Here is an 18,361-nt window from a genome sequence, read left to right on the forward strand (position 1 = left end):
GGTGCTATGCGAGTGCTCCAAGAGGTAGTCTTTGAGTTTAGTTCTGGAAAGAGACTAAGGGAAGATTCTCTTTGAAGGAATTCAGGGATGACATTTTAAATACTGTATAAGGTGCAGCAAGGCAGAATGGTTTAAGACCAGAAACAGCAGTAGTAGTGGGGGTGCAATCAAGTGGTTGTTCTGAAAGGAGCAGAGGAGTCAGCCAGGAACAAGCTATATGGGCTTTATTTTTTATGCACTTTAATTATCATCTCACTTACCATCTACCATGTTAAAACAGACGCTCCTTCATGGATGTTTGCTCCTGAATCTGATGTCCAACTGCCACCCAAAACAATCTTGGGTTAAAGCAATTTCCTGTTTTTCAGACCACCTTTGTAGACCAACTCTCCAGAGATGCTCTTTGTCCCGCCTCTTCTCATGAGGTAACTTAAAAGGACAAACTTTTCTTTCATGGGAATAGCATTTTTGTCCCTAAGGAACTTCATCTTGAGGCACTCAGAATTACTGTATCAGTGACGGGCTCCTATTTTAGCAAAAAACCCTAGATTGGGAAAAAGACTGTATCAGGTATTGTTTCCTTTTTAGTAAAATATGTGCTTGGTCAAAAGACTCCTGCAATAAGCCAGTTGGTCTTCTTCAACCTCTTCCTGTTCTCTCTACTCAATGGGGTTCAGTGTCTCTAGACTTTATCTTGGAGTAATTGTGTTTATTGATTGTCTCACTAAGATGGGTCATTGTACTTCTGTACGCAAGCTTTCATCTGCTTATGTGGTTGCTGGTTTTTCAGATAAGGAATCTTTCTGGAATTTGGATCTCCATACCTTAAGTCTGCTAAAAAATAATTTAAACATTAAATAAAACCAATAGGATTGTTTTGCCCCCAATAAGGATGAATTATATCTTAGTTGGGATCAAGTACAAGGTACTGTTTTATTAATACAGAGAAAAAGGATATATTTTTTAACAATGTAAATTATTGCCTTAAAATTGAGTCTATGGGAGATGGCCTTTCCGTAATTCGCAACGTTCTGGATAATGGGTTTCCAGATAATGGGTCCCATACCTGTAATAGCTCTCCTCATTCTTCTATAGTCTAGCAGTCTCTTTTTTGCAAATTACGGCATAAATCCTGCAATTTTTCCTTTTCTCTCTCTCTCTTTGAAATCCTCGGTCTTCATAACTAAGGCTCAACAAAATGTTAAAATCTATGCTGATCAGTGACGTAGAAGAGATTTGGAATTTAGTTGGTGATAAAGTCTTGTTGTCCACATCTTAAATTATCCTGTCCCAGTAAAAAAATGGGGCAACGTTTCCTGGGCCCCTTTCTTGTTATCCAACAAGTCAATCTATTCTTTTTTAAGTTAAGGCTTCCTAAGTTCTGGCGTATTCATCTGGTGTTCCATGCAGCTTTTCTTAAACCAGTATCTTAACACAATTTTCCTGGACAAACTTTTCCTCCTCCTCTTCCAGTAGTTATCAATAACCAAGCAGAATTCCAGTTGGAAAAAATTTTGGATTCTTGATTTAAGGGCAAGCAGCATCGGTATCAAAAAGTGGCGGGGCTATGGTTCAGAGGAAAATGAATGGGAACCATATTCCAACATTCATGTACCTAGGATTTAGGCATAGTTTTATAAGACTTATTGGAACAAGCCTTCCAGTTCTTGTGTACTGAGACTGCTGCTTGGTAGGGGGCAATATAAGGATACTTACCGCTCCTGTTGCTTGGTGTGTTTCCTCCTGTTCAATGCTTGGGTGAAATTAGTGTTGTGTGCACCGCTTGTGGTTCACATTTAGCTCTAGTACCCCCTTTTCACTGGTATTCTGGTAAGCCTGACACAGGTTGTATAGTGATAAGTTTATACAGGTCATGTAGCTCCAAGGTGACTAATATCTTCATATTTAAAACAGGAGGTACATTATTTATTATAATACACAAGTATCAATGAGTCTTGTGACAGAAATTACATCACTAAGTACCAGTTATAACTGATCACATCACTAACCACTGTTAATAAGGATAATAAGGATATCATTGACATGATATTTAGGCTTCTTGTGTAATATAATAAAATAATATACCCCTCTTCCAAAATATGAGGATATTAGCGGTCACATTTAAAGAGCTTTTGGTATGATTTTTATTGTGTATTTTTGTTACACTGTTTACATAGTAAATAATTCATTTTATCATTTAAAATTGTATTCTTGAACCAACAAATGTTTTTTATTTAGCTGTAATATTGGTGTGTAGGCTGCCATCTTAGTGCACTGTACCTGATTCCCAGCTTTCAGAAGGAACCAGCACTACACAATAAAATTGTTTTTCCTACTCCCACGTAACTGAAGGAGTTCCAAGCCGGACTTGGATTTTTTACTATTGAGTGCTATTTCCATATCTACCACTTTTAGTAATACAGGTGTCAGGTAGTTGCTATCTTACTACTTTCCCATTGTTCTGCTGATTGGCTGCTGGGAGGAAAGGGAGGGGGAGTGATATCACTCCAACTTGCAGTGCAACAATAAAGTGTCACATGGCTGTGGCAGCCTGGAAAATGAAGAATATGACGGGAAGAATATGAAGGGATATTTCCTTAATTATTTCCCATCTGTAGGACTAGTTAAAGGAGAAGGAAAGGCTAGTAAAGAGTTAATCTCAAGCTGCAGGCATACCTTCAGTTGTCTCAATAGTGCCCTTAAAGGAAAAGTAACACTAAAAATTTTTAACTAAAAAATCTATTCTACCCTCCCCCAATAATTGCCCTATCCTGAAAACCATTTTTTTATTTTGAATGCTTTAGTAGAAAATACCTGTAAAAAACTTGGCTTCCTGTCATTTGAACAAAGGCGATATGGTGATGCCGGGGAAAGTATCAGGAGATTGATCGAGCCTAGCCTGACTTCTGTATAGGAAGGAGTCCGGCTAGGCTCGATAAATTGATCACCGCATAGTTGATGCATCTCCTGATACTTTCCCAGGCATCGCCTTTGTTCAAATGACAGGAAGCCCAGTTTAACAGGTAATTTCTTCTAAAGCATTCAAAATAACAAATGGTTTACAGCAGTGCTGTCCAACTTCTGTTGTACCGAGGGCCAGAATTTTTCCGACCTACGTGGTGGAGGGCCGATAATGGAAGCCAGTTTTGACCACTCCCCTTTTTGAAACCACACCCACTTGAAACCACACCCATATTATCACATGATCATACCGATATTAATGGTTGTAGTACAGCAAAAACCTGCAATACTCTGCCTGCCCTACCCTGCCTGTGTGCCATACTCTGCCTGCCCTACCCTGCCTTTGTGTGTGCCATACTCTGCCTTCCCTACCCTGCCTGTGTGTGCCATACTCTGCCTGCCCTACCCTGCCAGCGTGCCATACTTTCACTGTGTGCCATTCTTGGCTGGTTTGTGCCATACTTGGCCTGTGTGTGCCATACTCTGCCTGCCCTACCCTGTCTGTGTGTGCCATACTCTGCCTTCCCTACCCTGCCTGTGTGTGCCATACTCTGCTTGCCCTATGCTGCCTGTGTGTATGGCACACACAGGCAGCCTACAGTGACACAATGCTGGCACTGCTCCTACAGTCTGCACAATAACTATATATTAAAAAACTTTTTAATTGCAGTACCACCTCAGTATATGTTCTTTTTGTAGTATGCAGGGATTATTTGTGGGTTTATACTGCTCCTGAGGTGTGAACAGGGGAACAATGGGGGTGATTACAGCCTGAGGTGTGAACACTGCAGGGGTAGAACAATGCAGAGATTAAAAGGTGTGAACAACACAGGGGATTACATATTTAAACAATACAGCCTGATTACAGCCTGAATCTGAGGTGAGAACCATGCAGGGGGGGGGGGTGGCAGTTAATCACAGTACTGATACCATTTAAAGCTTACACAAGAGTAAGCCATCAAAGCAGCCAGACAAGTGGGGGGCCACACAGAGGGGGGTTGCGGGCCGCCAGTTGGACAGCACTGGTTTACAGGATAGGGTAATTATTGGGGGAGGGTAGAACAATACAATAATAAGTACAATAATTACCTTCCGCTATTTCAGCGATCAGATCTGAATTCCTGCGCTTCAGGTCCGACCATAACCACTGGACCATGCGGAGGTCCACATCAAGGGCAAACCTGGCGCGCAACCCATCTTGGAGGTCACGCAGGATTGCCCTCTTCCTCTCATGGACCCCTAAGGGCCCCAGAATATCATATCCTGAGCGCAGGAAAAAGGTCACAATGTAGCGCCTCTCCCCCGGTAGCACATCAGAAACCCCAGGCATGATGTCTCAGTCTCATACAGCAGGCTCAATGACACAAAATGGCCGCAAGTCACACATGTCACGAGATTACAATACATAGTATTGTATTTGTGCAACTAAATATTCACCGCTATAGTAGCAAATATTGTGGCGACTAAATATTCACCACTATAGTAGCGAATATGAACGCCATGTTAGCCATACATGCCAATACTTTAGTAAAATTTCGTAAAAAAACACATACTTGAATAAATAACACTGCTAAGTCCATATTTTATTGCCAAAAACTCATTAACTGTACTTTTCTATAATTATCACCTGCCTGAAGTAGGTGTTAATTTTCGCATAGACTAATTTCATTCACCAATTTAATTGCGTCTTATTTAACGCAAAAAAAGTGTGATAAAATTTATCGCACTTTAGTGAATCAACCCCTTTATGTCTATATAAAACCTGACTGTTAGTTGATCCAGAGGATGGCAATATTCCTCGATTAACTTTCTACTAAAAGCTGTTTTCAGTAAACCTTTATTTCTTCACTTGCTAAAAGCCACCCAACCCCTTCTTGAAACTATCTAATAAATCTGCAAGTACAACAACTTCAGACAGAGAATTTCTAATCTTTACAGCTCTCACTGTATCCTTTATGAATATTAGATTCAAATTTTCATGGATCCACTTTTGTCTACTGGAAATACCTACTGGTGATTATAGTATAGAGTATACTGTATGGTCCCTTTATATAATTTTACATAGTTATCATATGTCCCCTTAAGCGCCTGCTGGGCAAGTAAACAGACAATCAGTACATGTACACATTGACAGGAGATTTCGTTCTTGCACAGGAAGATACTGTATGTGGGTGAAATGCTATTCATTGCTCTCTATAGAGTGAAAAACTTTTAGATACAAATAAATAAATTTAAATATAATTTAAGAATTTAGTTGCAAATATATAGTTTTGTAAGTGCTGAATGAATAAATATTGTAAAACGTGTGCTATGTTAAGTGGCTTTAGTAATAGACAAATACATGCTAGGAGTGCATTGACCAAAACTGCTACCTTACCCTCACTCCCCCCCCCATTCTTTTCTTCTTGTTTAACTGTTTGAAATATAAAATATGCAAAATAAAATCTTTAAAAAAAAAAAAAAAAGAGGAGAGGAGTGGAGGAGACAACCAGGAACGTGCAGGGAGACCAGTGAAGAAATGTAGTCCAGCCACCGGCTGGACTCAAATTATATAGGGTCTATAGGTCCATATAGGTCTATATAGGGTCCATAGCTCTGTTGGGAAACCTCCGCAATCAGAACAGGCCTGAGATGTTATAGCCAAGTCTCATTATTTTCAAGCAAATGAGGCAAACTTGTGCTTCTAGAGAAACAGCACCTCTCAAGTTTGAGGGCCACTTCATCCAGATATACACTGACCTTTCACCCAAACCATTGCCTGCCGACGTACATTTAAACCAGCGTTAGCTTTATTACCTATTATTTATTATTATTTGTAATTTTCTTAACTTTATGGTGTCATGACTTTTTTACAGTTGAAACTGATTTCTCATAATGTGCAGGGTTTCAATTCCCCCAACAAAAGGATCAAAGCATTTAAATATTATCACATTCTTTTGTTGCAGGAATCACACTTATCTACCACTTCTACCCCAAGGTTCCGCTCTACATACTTTACCTCTTTCTACACAGCTAGTGCCCCAACTAAAACTAATGGAGAAGTAACTTGTATATGTAGAGGCCTGCCATTTAAAATTCAGGAAGAAGTTAGAGACTCAGAGGGCAGATATCTAATTGTGATTGGGGAATTACAAGATCAGCCTTTTATTAATTATTATTGCCCGAACACAAGGCAAATAGAATATTTGACCAACTTATTGTCTTTAATACATAAATATAAGAAGGGCATTCTCTTGATGGCAGGAGACTCAAACAATTAGTGACCCAGGGCAGGATACATCCACTCCTTTGCACTCTCCCCAATGTTAACTACTTGATGTGGGAAGTAGATGACACTTTCAACCCCTCTAAAATCCTTCAGGAATTCAGCAGCTATTCCAAATCCCTTTATTCTATAACTGCTTCCTTTTCAACACATACTATCAACTCGTTCCTACAATCAACTAATCTACCTCACCAAGCAGACAAAATGGATCAGCCAATCATGCAGGAGGAGACCCAATGGGCAATCAAACGTCTGAAAATCTCTAAATCCCCTGGTCTGGATGTATTTGGAGTAAGGTTCTTAGTGGGGTCCCTCAGGATTCTGTGTTGGGTCCACTTTTATTTAACTTGTTCTTTAATGAAGGTATTGTAAGTAATGTATCAGTGTTTGCGAATAACACACAACTCTGCAGCCCAATTAATTCCATCCAGGATACGGCATCTTTGCAGCAGGATCTTGACAAACTGGTCGGCGAAGTGGCAGATGAAATTTAATGTCGATAAAGGTTATGCATCTGGGAAGTAAAAATATGCAAGCCAGTTATACCCTTAATAGGACTGCATTAGGAAAATCCATAATGGAAAAGGACCTTGGTAGATAATAAACTTGTCTGTAGCAAGCAATGCCAGACAGCATCTGCAAGGGCAAACAAGGTTTTGAGCTGTGTTAAAAGGGGCATAGATTTGCGGGAGGAGGGGGTTATTCTTCCGCTTTACAGAGCACTGGAAAGGTCCCATCTAAAATATGCTATGCAGTTTTGGTCTCCAGTGATCAAATGGGACATTATTGAGTTAGATAGGGTCCAGAGAAGGGCAACAAAGCTGGTAAAGGGTATGGAAAGTTATGAAGAAAGACTGGCCAAGTTGGGATTGTTTACACAGGAAAAGAGGTGCTTAAGGGCCGTGGCAGACGGGGAGATTAGTCGCCGTGCAACAAATCTCCCTTGTCACAGGCGACTAATCTCCCTGATATGCCATCCCACCGGCTAGAATGTAAATCGCCGGTGGGATGGCATACGCGGCACCGAAATCACCGAAGTTTCCTCTCAGGGCAACTTCGCCGAGTTTGGCAAATCTCCATGCTGCGTATGCCATTCCACCGGCGATTTACATTCTAGCCGGTGGGATGGCATATCGGGGAGATTAGTCGCCCGCAACAAGGGAGATTTGTCGGGGGCGACTAATTTCCCCGTCTGTCACAGCCCTAAGGGGTGATATGCTAACTACGTTAAAATATATATGGGTAACATATAATAATCTCTCTAATGCTTTATTTACCAGAATGTCCTTCCAGCAGACACAAGGGCACCCATCCCATTCAGATTAGTAGAAAAGAGGTTTGGGTTGAATATTCAGAAAGGGTTTTTTCAGTGAGAGCTGTGAAGTTGTGGAATTCGCTCCCAGAATCAGTTGTACTGGCTGATACATATAGATATCTTCAGGAAGGGGTTGGATGGCTTTTTAGCAAGTGAGGGAATACAGGATTATGGAAGATAGCTCATAGTACACGTTGATCCATTGCCATCTTGGAGTCAGGAAGGATTTTTTTTCCCCTCTGCGGCAAATTAGACAGGCTTCAGAAGAGTTTTTTTTGCCATCCTCTGATCAACTAGCAGTTAGACATATGGATATGTTTCTTTTTTTAACCTAACTTACTATGTAACTATAATTTACAGTACTCTTAACTAAGGCTTTGAATCAAATCCTGGATGGGGGACTCGGTGTAGGGTGGGAGACTCCCTATTAGCTCAAGTTTCTCCTATCCCAAAACCAGACCCTGAAAGCTCTAACTACAGAACTCAATTATGAACATAGGTGTTAAAATATTATCAAAGATCATGGCAGAGTGATTAAATACCTTCTTATCTTTGTTCCCAAGTGCCAAGCTAGCAACAACATCAGAAGAGCAATAACTTTTATTCACCCAATACAATCCCAATCCACTCCTGGCATGTTTCTATCTGTTGACGTGAGTAAGACTTTTGACACAATCTCTTGGCCATATTTACACTACATTCTAAACAAATGGGGCTTTAAAGAAAAATGTTGTCACTTTTCCCAATTTTATTTATGTTAGCATTAGAACCATTGACCTCCTATCTTCAAAATAACATTAATATAAATGGCCTCTCTCTAACCCACACACAACATAAAATGTATATCTATGCCTACAATAGCCTTATGTTAATTACCAAACCCCTCACAACCCTTCCCAACAAAGTGCTTAAGACTTGTGGCTGCTTTTCTGCACTTAAAATTAAACACATTGAACATCATCCTTTCACAACACAGTGGGTGGAGCCACCAACAGCCAATCAGACTTCACCTATTTAAATTTTTTGGTTTAAATTTAAAATGCTGCCTTTCTCACTCTATTTATGTCAGGGTTCCCAAACTTAGTCAGTCACTGGCTGACTACGTATTCAGGGTTAGAAAAAGTGGGCAAAGCCACCAACAGCCAATCCATTTCCAGGCATTAAATTTCATTGGTTTATATTTAAACTGATGCCATTATTTAAGTATTAATTCCAGGGTTGTTAAACTTTCCAAAGTTAGTCACTGTATATTTGCGGTTCAAAGTTAGAAAAAGTGGGCGGAGTCACCTACAGCCAATCACATTTCACCTATTTACTTTCAATGGTGAAGTGTAAAATGTAAAATCAGTCCCACAATTTTTATGCCTGAGTCCCCAAACTTTGCAAAGGTGGTCACTGGGGTACTGCAGTTCAAAAATAGGAAAAGTGGGTTGGGCCACTAACAGCCAATCAGACTTCATCCATTGAATTTTATTGGTTTAAATATAAAATGCTGCCATTCTCGCACTATTTATGCCAGGGTGCCCACTGTTGTCACTGGGTGACTTCGATTTTTATTGGTTTAAATTTAAACTGCTGCTGTTCTTTAATTATTAATCCTAGGGTCCCTAAACTTTGCAGAGTTAATCACTGGGTAACTGCAGTTCCAGGTTAGAAAAAGTGGGCAGAGCCATCAACCGCCAATCAGATGTCCCTCGTTGACTTTCAGTGGGGAAATTTAAATTGCTGCCATTCAGACACTATTAAAACCAGGGTCCCTAGACTTTGCACAGTGGTTTTTACTATATAACTGTGGTCCAAGCTTAGAAAAAGTGGGCCGAGCCAACAATAAATGAGATTTCATTCAGTGAATTCATGTTTTTCAAACCAACATGAAGTTTGTTCTCAAACTTCCCTTTCTAGTTTATTCTTATACTACAGAATATACAATATATCGTATTTTTTGCCGTATAAGATGCACTTTTTCTTCCCCAAAATGGGGGGGAAAAGTTGGTGCGTCTTATACGACGAATACACAGTTTTGGAATAGAAGAATTTGCGCTAGCACCCCCCCCGTCTCGTTTCGTCTTTGCGCTCGCAACCGCCCGCCCCCCGTGTCTGGCATCCGTAACGCCATTGCGCTCGCACCCCCGCCTGACAGAACCCGGCAGCAGGGAGACTGAGAGCGGCATCAAGGGCAAGACTAAAAGCAGAAATCCCATAGAAATATAAATAAAATGCTCCTTTAGACCTAGCCCCTAAGTACTGTAGGCCTGCAGGAAGGACACACTAACAGGTTCTTCACTGGAGCAGTGCCAGCACGAGGATAAGCAGCAGAGGCAGACTCCAGGGGTCTTCGACTTCCCCTTCTCAGCGCCACTGATTGAACAATCAAGAGAGAACGTGCTGGTCCCCTGCGCATATAACTCTACATATGTAGTAAAAGATTTTCCAATTGCAAGATACCAGGGCCTGCAGTTTGTAAGTTTTAACTCTTTGCATACCTGCGCTTTATTAATTTTTTTTTATTTTTTATTTTTATGAAAATGAACAAACTTAACTGAAAAGTAAACCCAGAACAATGTCACATGACATGTCACACAGCAGGATGGGAACACACAGCAGGATGGAAGCACACGCAGGGGAGCGCACACAGCAGGATGGCAAGTACTTGATACTTAGTATGGCAGCTTCCTTAGCCTTCCCAAACTTGCCTGACAGTTAAAAAAAAACAACTTAGCAGTAGCAGCTGCATTTCCCACCCTAGGCTTATACTCGAGTCAATACGTTTTTCCAGTTTTCTTAGGTAAAATTAGGTACCTCGGCTTATATTCGGATCGGCTTATTCTCGAGTATATATGGTATATTGTACACATGCTCAGGTCTTGCTTTTGCTGAAGGAGAGCTGCATTATGGGATTTTTTTTTTGTCCAAGTCAGCGTTTTTTTTTCTAAACAGTGGTGTTTGAAAAGATTAAAATATTTTACTACAGTATTTGGTTCAGAATCTTTTTTGCTAGATTTTCCTCCTTTAAAATTGGGTGCGTCTTATATTCCGGAGCGTCTTATATGGCAAAAAATACGGTATATAATATATAACAAATACGAAATCCATGTAATTAGTGCTAAACAAATTGCTTCTATCACTGATTGGTTACTATAGATTATTTCCCAGGTGCAAATTTTCCCTGTCCTAATAAATAAGCTGCCTATAAGTTTTTGGAGATATTTTAGTATCTTATTAATGGTACCAACTGGTTAGGGCATAGTAGTTATATGCTTAAAAGGCAGTATACACCTCAAAAACAACTTTGCTAAAAAATAACCACTATAAATAGGACTTGTTCCTTTATAAATAGGGCAATTTGTTCCGAACATCCTTTCAACAAACTTTCAACAAAGCAGCCTCTCTAAGCAGCAGCCAGGAAAACTGGACAGGACACACTGAGATTGACCCAGTGATTGGCCAATCTCCACATCATAGCCCCACCCCATGATGTCACCGCCCCTCCCCTCCCCCACCCCTGTACATCGCTGGCCACCCCTACCCTCCCCCTGTGACATAACCGTGGCAACATAGGGTGGAAACCCTATGTCTATATAATAAATTTAAAAAAAAATCCCCCCAGCTGCCAATGGAGAGTTCATGGAGAAATCCGGCAACAGAGCTGGGGAGAAGAGGGGGTCATGTGCACGCTGCTTGCGATGTCACTTCTGCTGACTATGGGCTGCATATAGGTCTGGTGTCTAGGGTGGCACCAGACCTAAATAGAGCCTAGGGAACAGGTAGTGACAAGAAGTACAAAAGTATTTTTATATTCTTGTTTTGTATCAGAAATATATAATATTATATTTATAATATATATCTTTTTTAAAACAATTGGCAAAAAGTATGTTCAGCACAAGCCCTATTAAGTTCATTTTGAAAGGAGGTTTATACTGTCTCTTTAACACAGCTGATCTGCTGTTTTTTTTTTATAAGAACCAAACTAAAAATATTAATCCTGAAGCCTAACACCTGCAACCCTAACTCTAAATCTTTAGGAGATGAATAAACACAATCCCTACAGCAGTTGCAGATGGCATTTAGTTACCACATTAGCAGAGTTCAAAATCTGGTACAAAAGTATGGTTTTTAAAATTACAAAATATAACAAAAGCTTTTGTCTGCATTGCAAATGTTCAGGTCTGTACAGCAGCCATTGCTTTGGAACCACTTTATTATTACTGTTATCCTTTATATCGCACCAAATTGTAATGTGGCGCTTACAGAGATTATATATTATTCACTCTCAGTGGAGTTTACTGGTACAGTAGGCAGCTCAGTGGCATAATGGACAGCAATGTTGCACAGTGGTTAGCATTGCTGCCTTAAAGCATTGGACGTCTTGGTTTGATTCCAGACAGCCCACTATCTGCAAGGTGTTTTAATGTTCTCCCCATGCTTGAGTGGGTTTGTCTCCCACACCCCAAAAACACACCCCATAAAACATAAAAATGATTAATTGACACCTGAAAATAACTTACTAGTGGTTAATGCTTATGGGCTGCTCTGTATTCACTGAGGACCCAGAAATACAACTTATTGGCATGGGGAGAGTCCTTTGTTGCCGTCAACTATATATTTTGAGAATGCTTCCGCTAAGCAGAAAAACTGACCATTCTGAGTGTAAATTTAATAAGCACTGCTTAAAGGAATATTGCCATGGGAAAACATGTTTTTTTTTCCAAAACACATCAGTTAATAGAGTTTCTCCAGCAGAATCCTGCATTGAAATCAATTTTTCAAAAACACAGATTTTTTTAAAATTATTTTAAAATTTCACATGGGGCTAACCATATTCTTCATTTCCCAGGGTGCCACAGTCATGTGACCTGTGCTCTGATAAACTTCAGTAACACTTTACTGCTGAGCTGCAAGCTGGAGTGTTATCACCTCCCTCCCATCAGCAGAGCAATGGGAAGGGAGCAAGATAGCAGCTCCCAGTAGATATCAGAATAAAAGAAAATAGCAGCTCCCAGTGATAACCTGCAGCTTAGCAGTAAAGTGTGACTAAAGTTTATCAGAGCACAGGTCACGTGGCTGTGGCACCCTGGGAAGTGAAAATATGGCTAGCCCATTGTGAAATTTCATTATTAAATATCAAAAAATTTGTTTGCAATTTTGAAAAACACATTTCAATGCATTATTCTGCAGGAAAAGCTCTATTAACTGATGCATTTTTTTAAAAAAAGAAAAAACATGCTTTTCCCATGACAGTATTCCTTTAATAAATCAGCCCAGTGGCGTCTTCACATTTTATCATTGGCAATACCCTGTCTCTTGGCAATGCTGCTTTTCCAGAGGAAGAATGTGGCAACTAAACACCACATGTGATTTTCCTACCTTGGAAAATTCCATTTTCTTTTAAACTAGTACTCATTCAAATATACATTTTCACTCTAATACACATTTTATTTTTAAAAGACATTTATACAAAACGTAGTACTTTGCCTTTGTGAGGTATCATCTTATGTAACATTACATATATGTAAGTTCAAGAATCCTTCACTTCACAATGGAACAAGGCGAGGAAGTGGTATATTTAAAACCCAAAGAGGAAAGAGGATTGTTTTGCTACCAACCTTGCTTTGCACTAGCATAAATGTAACCTTTATTTTATGTCTATCATAACATTGTCTTTGCATGCTTTATTTATAATTTTGTCTTAAAAGTATTTGCCCAATGCTTTTACATTATCTATATCTTGCTTTCAAAATCAGACCTGTCAGTATCACTTTAATTAGAATCTAGTACAAGCTACTGTATTATTATTACAGAAAAAGGAAATAATTTAAAATAATAAAAATTGTTTTCAGATAATAGATCAGATACCTGAATTATACCAAGTAAACTATAGCAAAATAATGAAAGTTGTGCTCACCGCTAAATTTTAAACCATTAGGTGGGGGTACAATGAGGCTATGACCACAAAATTCATATAGACAGAAACAAGAGATCCTCGCTCGCTCATTATAAATATACGACATTAAGGGGCCGATTCACTAACACTTATCGCATACACCTTATTACGCAGGTTTATTGATAAGTCTGTGTATGGATATAAATAATCTACTGGCTTATAATTGCCAGGTTGAGATTTTAATACAGGTATGGGACCCATTATCCAGAATGCTCGGGACTTGGGGTTTTCCGGATAAGGGGTCTTTCTGTAATTTGGATCTTCTACCTAAAGTCTGCTTAAAACATTATTTAAACAGTAAATAAACCCTATAGGCCTCCAATAAGGATTAATGATATCTTAGTTGGGATCAAGCACAAGGTACTGTTTTATTATTACAGAGAAAAAGGAAATCATTTAAAAAAATATGAATTATTTGATTAAAATGTAGTCTATAGGAGATGGCCTTTCCGTAATTCAGAACTTTCTGGATAATGGGTTTCCAGATAAGGGGTCCGATACCTGTACCTTTTTTCACAATAGTAATTACATAGACTTTCCTCCAATCCATAGGTACCATACAAGATAAAAGTGAGTCTGTGAAAATCATAGAGGACTAGCTAAAACTGAACTAAGCTTTCTAAGTACCAAGGGTATATTCCATTTGGCCCTGGTGCCTTTTTAACATTAAAATTATTATAAATTGTTACTATCCAATTCTAATTAATACTTTCTGTCTTACAACCACAGTTTCAATAGACCATTTCTCCCACCTGTTTTCTGTCACTTAGAATCCCTCCAGTTCAGTAGTTAAGCTGCTCTTAATTTTGAGCTGGCAATAAAAAGGTATAGGAATGGATGGGGAAAGGGTCATTCTTTCTTCTTCCTGAAGGTCACCTCAGAAGGTCCAGTGCCTTAATTAGACTCTTTAAAATGCGGGGGCACACAATATTCTGTTTTAAGAGCGTGCTTGCCATGGTTCACTCTCAGAGCTTTAGGGACTGCACTGTGCCTGACTCACTTGCATTTCCTTGCACAGAGTAGCTACAGATCAATGAATATTTTAACAAAGAAATATTTCATTAAAAGAGCTGATTGCTTAATGAAGTATCCCTAGGAGCCATCAGGATGACTGTCTCTTCCCCTTTATGCAGGCAAGATTCATATCACGGACAAGTGATTTACCACAAAATTATAATCACCTGTATAGACATGCTAGTTTACAAAGATGTCCAGAGGCGCATATAAAAGTTTAACCCTTAGGCAAAATAATTTCTCTGAGCACTTTTCATCTTGAAACTGTTCATAAACAACTTTTTTTTCCAGGAAATCCTTGCTTTATATTGTAAATCAGTTCTTCCAAATGAAATTTAAAATTGATGATCTAAAAAAGCCACTTTACTATTAAAACTAGGCAGGCTTATTGGTCTTTTTTTAGTGATCTTACTGGCATGTGTGGAGTTAATAGAGTGCTCATTGGTAATTTTTCAGTGATCTTACTTGCTTCTCTGGGATTAATAGAGTGCTCACCGGCCATTTCTACAGTAATTATATTGGTACAGCTGGGGTTAATATGCTGATTATCCATTTCATATAGGCATTATACAGTATAAACATGTCTAGGGTTAATATGCTCATTATCCATTTTCTGTAGTAATTATACTGGCAAGTCTAGGTTATGTTTTGGTAAAATGGGTTATTTTGGGGTGTGGGCATGGCTTAAAAAAACCTTTTTGCTGTGCTGCTCCTGGCAGAATGATGAGTTGACAGCATGTCATTAAATGAATAGTATGAGACTCTAGATTACTTTGTGCACTGGCATTGATCTTAATACATTTTTTGGTAACTTTACTTAGCTTAGGTGTGGAATTGGTTGATAGTAACCTATGTGCTGTGTAACCCTGGCATGTTAGTGGAATAACAAAACCTAGAAGCTGTGTCATAATGCAAGCAAGATGATTTAATAAATAGGAATGTGAACAAAAGAGAAGATTATAGGCAAGCTGCAATGAGAGAAGCAAATGTATATATATTCATATTATTTATGTGTTTGATGCAACTGCAAATTTTTGAAGTGAAATTGTTTCATGGCAAATTTGTTTAAGGCAAAATGTGGAATTTTACTGTGAATTCATGCCTGGCGAAAAAAATTCGCTCATCACTATTAGGCATGCTAAAACTCTGAGCAGGCCCCAAACAAGATCAATTCTGTATTCTACTACTATTGGTTTTCTAAAACAATTGGTTTAAATTTTTTATTTATTCATTATTTTATTTAGCTTTTTCTTCAGTAGCTGTCCAGGTTTGAATTTCAGCATCAGTAGACCCTAGCAACCAGGCTTTTGTTTATATTAGAGACTGGAATATATATAATTAGGAGAGGGCCTCAACAGAAAGATAATGATTAATAAAAAGTAATAAAAAATAGCAATCACAATTAAATTGTAGCACTAGCCAAAGTTTTTTGTCTGCTTGGGTCAGTGACCCTCATCTGACAACTGGTAAGAAGTAGAAGACAAATAATTAAAAAACTATAAAACTATAACTATAGTTATAGTTATAAACTATAAAAAATAAAAAGTGAAGACCAATTGAAATGTTGCAAAGAATAGAACATTCTATAACATATTAAAAGTTAACTTAAAGACAAACAGCCCATTTAAATAGCCCCTCAATTGGACAATTGCTTGCAGCTGTACAAAAAGCATCTGCAGCTGAGTTTAGTGACATGCAGGGGGATGGACATATATTAAAACAGTTACAAGGCAGAGCACACAAAGCCCTCAATCAAGGTTCTAGACCACATACTCATCATTGCTAAATTGTATATTGTACCATATTGTGAAGGATTTCTTGCAGTAAGTATATATATATATATATATATATATATATATATATAAAGTATTTAGCAACACACTTTCCTGATTGTCAGGTAATTAACTGATACAACTTTAACTTTACTATGTGTGTATGCATAGAAGAGTGAGGAAATTTGAAAGTATCAGTACACAGTGCCACTCAACTGTGTACTGAAACCCATAGCTTTAAATTTCCTTGAAATCTAATCAACTTACAGAAATCAGAAGGAATTTTTTTATATTATATAAAAGAGACATCAGAAGCTATGCTGCTACAGGAGCAGAATTAAATCATGTTCAAGCATAGTGTGCTATATATCCAAAGGTGATACATGGCTGGTTATTTAAAGTACCTGTCCCCTGTACTTCATTGGGGAGAAGTTGGCCTAGTGGATCAGGTTTTAATGTGTAATCTAATACTAGAGACCCTGGTTTAATTCCATATTGCAGCTCCTTGGACAAGTACCTTAATCTCCTGGTGTCGTGGCCTATTTAGTGCACCTATAATGGCTGCCACGATTGCTTTAAGTCCCATGGGGGACTATATAAATGCCTTAAAGAAGACATATCATGTGAAAATCAAGAATGCACAAGTGAATTATACTCTCTTAATACCCTTTCTGCTGGCTGAATTCTCTGGAAGTGTTAGGGAGCCGGTGGCTCAGCACACTGCATTGTAGGATAGGAACCAATTAGCACTTAGACTGACCCGATAGGGAAATGAAGCCTGTATTTGCTTGTGTGACTGCAGGGCTGTCAGTTGGTTACTCCCCTCCTACTGTACTTCTGGCAGGGACCGTTAGGATACACTCACCCCTCATTTAAAACATGGACAGAGACCAGATAGGATCTATAGGAAGCTCCAATAAAAGGGCCATTATTACAGATAGTATTAATTTTAAGCCCAAAAGTAAAGCCAGCATCATTTATTATTCACAATAGCCTACAAGATTTCAGAGTTTTTCATTTATCCAATATGTCTCCTTTAACCAAAGGACTACTTCACTACGGGTGATCAACACAGTTTGTCTAGTTCTATGATTTAGCTATTGGGTGTAACAGAATAGGACCCCTCTTTTCTTTATCTTTTGTGATGGAACTCATAAGAACCACAGAACCACAGATGCAAAACAACACAGGTATCACAATACAGTATTCACAATAATAAACAAAATACCTAACTTATGATAGCTTTCCTCGTTACGCCATTTGTGACTACAAGCAGTTCAAAGATTTAGAGCAGTGGAAAGCAGCCAAGTTCCATTGCAACATGACCTTGTGCTTAATAACAGTAGAATAAATATGTGATAATATAATGCCTTTGTACACCTTTTAAGGGGTATGTGACTATTTTTTTTGCCAAAAACATTTGAATTGTGCAATACAAAATTACTTTCCCTTGTATTTTTGCACAATTATATGATTTTGTTTTATCTGCTGCCATTTCTGTTCTATTCTTGTCAATAATATTACATTTTCAACAGTTCATTATTACTCATTTGTATTTCCCAGGATAAAACAACACTTTTTCATTGACCATTTGTGACTTTTGACATTGGAACTGTGTGTTCTACAATGTCCTTTTTTGGGCAAAGTAATGCTCAAACAAACTTTACGCTTAGACATAAATGGCAGGTGCTTGTTTATTTTAGTTTCAAAGCAGTGAAACCTCAGCTTAATATAAACAGTAGAAAATTCTTGCACTTCTGAGCTCTAACTAAACAAAAAAGTTGTCTGCATTGGGTGGTTTCTCCTCTAACAAGGAAAGAATGTATTAATCTTTCTGGACAGATTCTTCTCTTTTAAGATTTTTTTAAAACTCAACAGAAACTGAATACAACAGCAATAAAAATATATTATTTTTTTTTCTTTACCTACAAAAAAATAAATTTGTATGTTTGGTGTATAAACCCATTTACTATACAGCACCATGGAATTTGTTGGTGCTTTATTTTCATAATGATTATAAAAGAAGCGCAACTCTTTTCAGCTTTTTTTCCCCCTGTGAAGGTGATGGTCCTTAAGCAACTAATTTCATGCAG

Source organism: Xenopus tropicalis, chromosome 2 (genome assembly GCF_000004195.4).
Source record: "Xenopus tropicalis strain Nigerian chromosome 2, UCB_Xtro_10.0, whole genome shotgun sequence".
Taxonomy (NCBI): Eukaryota; Metazoa; Chordata; class Amphibia; order Anura; family Pipidae; genus Xenopus; species Xenopus tropicalis.